This window comes from Solanum pennellii, chromosome 5 (assembly GCF_001406875.1).
Source record: "Solanum pennellii chromosome 5, SPENNV200".
Lineage (NCBI taxonomy): Eukaryota > Viridiplantae > Streptophyta > Magnoliopsida > Solanales > Solanaceae > Solanum > Solanum pennellii.
This window is the reverse complement of record NC_028641.1, coordinates 51,256,619-51,261,674: the sequence shown is the minus strand read 5'-3', so window position 1 is coordinate 51,261,674 and position 5,056 is coordinate 51,256,619.

Genomic DNA, 5,056 nt, shown 5'->3' with positions numbered 1-5,056 from the left:
CCCCTAATTCTACGTGTCGGTTCGTGACACCCGATCCCCTAATTCTACGTGTCGGTTCGTGACACCCGATCCCCTAATTCTACGTGTCAGTTCGTGACACCCGATCTCCTAATTCTACGTGTCGGTTCGTGACACCGGCTCCACTAATCACATTCTATTAATTCATCAATCCTTCTTTTTTACCAAGGCATCATCAACCCCATTACTTTAGTTCATCAAGCCTTCTTTTATGCCAAGGCATCATCAATCTCATTACTTTAGTTCATCAAGCCTTCTTTTATACCAAGGCATCATCATTAACAAGGGGTTTTCAAGATTTGGGATTCAATAGCTTCATCATGCTTATTTCATCACAATTATATAATCACATTCATGCAAGCATACAATTAAGCATATAGAAGACTTTACAATACAACCCAACACATATCATTCGCTATTAAGAGTTTACTACGAATAGTATAAAAACCATAACCTACCTCCACCGAAGAATTTTGATCAAGCAAGCAAATTCCCCAAAGCTTTGTTTCCTCTTCGTTTCTCCTCTTTCTCGTTCGATCCTCTCTCTCTCTTTGTTCTTTCTATTTTTCTTATTCAAACCCTCTTTCTTTTACCCTAATTAGCATATAATTAAGTATAAAAGATGGCAATAATAACCCACTAATTAAGTCAAGGTTACATCTTCTATCCCCCAAGTAATTAGACTTATTAACATTAACCCACTAACTTTATAATTAAAGCAGGAATAGTCCAAAACGCCCCTTAAATTACTTAACAGAAATCCGACCCAGGGGATTACGCAGCTTGTGACGGCCCGTCGTGCCTGCGACGGTCCGTCCTGCTGCTCCGTCACAGAGTTCAGAGACTCAATTCCACTAAAGGGTCTGTGACGGTCCGTCGTGCCCACGACGGTCCGTCCTGCCATGTCGTCACGAAGTTCAAAGAGTCGATTTCAGTACCCAAATTTCAGAATTCCAAGTGTTTTGGAACGAGAACCCCTCGACGGCCCGTCGTGCCCATGACGGTCCGTCGTGGGTTCCGTCGACTCAGACAGTTTTTCCGAAAATAAAATCTGCTGCTTAAAACGACTAAACAGGTCGTTACATACCTTCTCAAATATTTTTTTGTATTTGACTAAAACTGTTTGTTCACATATCAGACAATTTTTCTTCATAGCAATATAAAACTTATTGTGTTTTATTTTTCACGTTCATCCAATAATATAGTAAAAAGATAATAAAGATTCTCATGTTAGAAGATAAATTGGTGAGGTTCCTATTGAATATATATAATACTACTATTTAATATGGAAAAAAAAAAGAGAGGAGATTTTAGAACTTATTTATCATGGATTACAAATATTTCATAACTTATATTTTATTCATAGAAAAAATACATTTACATTACTCTATATCTACTCATTAAAAGAATATTACAATGAAGTTTCAAAATAAATTAAAAATGTATTCCAAATTTGAGAAATTGTCCATAAAGCATTCTAAGAAAAACTTTAATTTACTAATATCATGAAATTTCAAAATTGAAATTCTATTTAAAATTTGGGAAATAGTTAATAAAGCTTGCTAAGAACACTTGAAAGGAAGAAACTAAAATTATTATGCACATTAGGAAATAAATAACAATAGAACTAATAAATGATATGATAACTGAAGCAAATTAAACAATAGGTAATACTAAGATCCAAGTATGTTGAGTGTTTATCCTAAGCCTCGTAAATATCATATGTCATTAAACTTGTACAAAGGAAATAAAAGGTTTAATACTATAGAATTATAAAATTTTCTATGAACATGAGGAGATTAATAAAAGAAAACATTGTGATGCTAGCAATGGAATGATGAATCTAATCCTCCTCCTCCTGACAGCATCAACAATGGACTTTGAAGTGTTACCGTTGTTGTTAGGAAGAAAAATGTTGGGAATTCTTGGAATAGCAAACACCATTCGAAATTAATACATATCTAAGAAATTGATTCAGCTCTTTATCAAACCTAATAGCTCGTTGAATGTTCCTTGGAGATCCGAGTCTTATTGTCATTCCTCGCGGCAATTCCAACATATTCAAGCACCTAAAATGAATCACATATATGTAAAATTTAGTAATCACAAATCCTAAAAATTTGACATATCAAAAAAAGAGAGAGAAGAAGCTTGAAAAATTCACCTTAGCTGCAAGGTACTCAAGTACAGCAGCAAGGAATACCGGTGCTCCGGACCAACACGTTTGGAATACTTACCGACTTTGTAAAATCAGGCAATACGAGCCACTGGAAATTGGAGGCCAGCTTTGCTGTTACGGGATCTTCTTTTAGCATATTAGCCAAGACTTTTTCCTTACCGTCCATTGATCTTTTTTAGTATAATTGTTTTTTTTATTTTTGATATATAGAAACAAGAGACAAATGAAGCAGAAGAATAAAATTATTGCTTGTGTATGTGAATTCCTAAAGCAATCTTCCTTTGATATTTATAGACCAGAAGAGTTATAACACAGCCAATGAGAAGACAATTTCAGGGATTGAACTTGTACGCCGTTGGATGAAAGGACAAATCAGCGGTGGATAAAGATGTTAACATATTTAATGAATTTCAAGGATTATAATAAGTTTATTTTTAAAAATAAAGGATTGTGATGTGTTTGTTCCAAAGTAAATAAGTATTATGATGTGTTTATCATACAGTATTATAAGTGGGAAAATTTTAAGTTCAAAGTTAGATTACGAAAATGTCTTTCACAAATTTTTTCAATTAAAAGATCTTTTGCTAATATTTAATATAATGAGAATTAAACTAGGTCAAATACATGATTAGATGTTACAACTTATCATTTTCCATTTCTTAATGAATTTGGTTGTTAAAATTTTTTAGCTTCTACAATTAAACACATTCATGCACAAACCTTTCATGTACTTAATTTCTCCCTTTATAAATTGGATAAAAAATATTAATCCAGCACACTTTGTGTTTCATCATCTAATAGTTCTTATGTGAGGAGTATTTTTTTATTGGTCACTAATTTTCTTATTGATTTGTGCCTTCGTTCATTTTTTATTTTCATGGTTGTTGGAGAAACACATAATCTAATAGTTCTTGTGATATTTTTTTAATGGTCACTATTTTTCTTATTGGTTTGTGCCCTTCATTCATTTGTTTTATTTTAATAATTGTTGGAGTATTTATGTCCTAAGAAACTTCAACCTTGGGGGCTTAGTTCTAGCCTTACAAGTTGCTCATCATTACCCAATTTTTTTTTATATTTACGTTCTCGGCAGAAAGTAAACAGTAAAAAAAGTTTATTTTTTTATGCACAAAAACACATATAGGAGTACATCAGACAATGTTGAGAAATTTTATATCTTAGGCCTATATAAATTATAACAGTAACAGAGGTCAAATGTGCAAGGCACATTTCTAGAACTAGTTACCAAAAAAAGGGAGACTATGATGCCTTTAATATGTTGCCAAAAAAAAAAGAAAAAAAAAGGATTATGATGAGTTTGTATGTGAAACAAGAGGACCGGGGGGGGGGGGATTTTATTCTTTAATTTTTGGGTTTAATAGCCATTTAAACATATTTTATGTTTTACAACTTATTGTATAATGGATGGAGATAACATATTTTAAATGACAAATTTATTATTAGCTCAACAAGCCTAAAAATAACAGTAGCACTCATTTTTCAAGCAATAATAGGTTATAGTTATTTTTTAAAAAATATTGTGTATTGAATATAAAATATAATGTTTTCATATAACAGGAAATAATTTTTGAGGACTCCATTTGAATTTGGTTTTAGGTCAATGTTTGAGAGGCCCTTCTTATTTCTATGGATTGAGCAATGAAAATATAAATTAAAAATCATAATTTAAATTACAAGTGCCTAATATATATTTCATGTGTTCATGGTGTTCAAATGGAACATGCAATAGTTCAAGTGTCAAAAAATAAAGTACCAACAAATTTTAAGGAAGAGTCTAGTTATTAAGGCTTTCCTTGTTTTCTAACGATAGGTTATTGACTATTATCTAGGTATCAAGAGGGTGGAAAAACAATTAAGTACATGTTTGATCATATTTTTATATTTTCCAAGCTTAGAAAATCAAATATATATAGAGAAGCATGAATGTTCTAAACATTACAATGGAAAGGTTTTAAGTTTCTACAACTTGTTTTCGAGAAAAGAGGGAAAATAACACAAGATAGTGAGAAGGAAAAACTCAAGTACAAGACAGTTGTAACATACATATAACAACTCACACAAATAGGATGATGCAATGCACGTGATAAATATAAGAAAGTAGAAGCATGGAAGAATCCTTGAGCTACCTGGAATGATACCTTAGACTCATCAACAAGTGCAATATAATGAAATATAACTAGTATCTCAATCAATAGTCTTCCCAAAATGATACCTAAAGCTTATCAGCATAAGAGTGGCCCAATATGCATACGAATTTATAAACCAAGTACCTTGTCGTTTTATGTAATAAAAACTCCGAAAAAATTCTATTTTACCATATAAACTCTTCTTTTAATTTAACCAGTGAACCTCCCCTTCGCAACTCAACATATGGGGAAAACTTAGTGAAAAATATTCCCATTCCTCAAATATAAAAGTTCCAAGGTTTTTCAAGAATAAACAAGTAAAATGTGAGTACCTAATGCATGATATCATACCAAGAAATCATCCACCCAATCAAAATCAATACAGAAAACAATCATTAGGCTAACACCCAAAGAAACACAAACATACTAACCTTGAAGTCCACCTAGTCAAAGCTCAAAACCTCAACCCCAACAATAAAGTCAAACTATTGGTTCTTCCATGAAGTCCCCGAATGAGGAGGACTCACCAATTGTTGGCTGAAATAGGATTCAGCTATCCTACCGTTAATATGAGAACTAATGCCTGAATCTACATCATAATAAATGCAACATGGACAAAAGTGTGGTAAATGCATGAAATGTACTGAGTATGTAAGGTGATACTAAACATTAATTAGTTCTCAATAATCAACAAACGTATGATATGGATAGA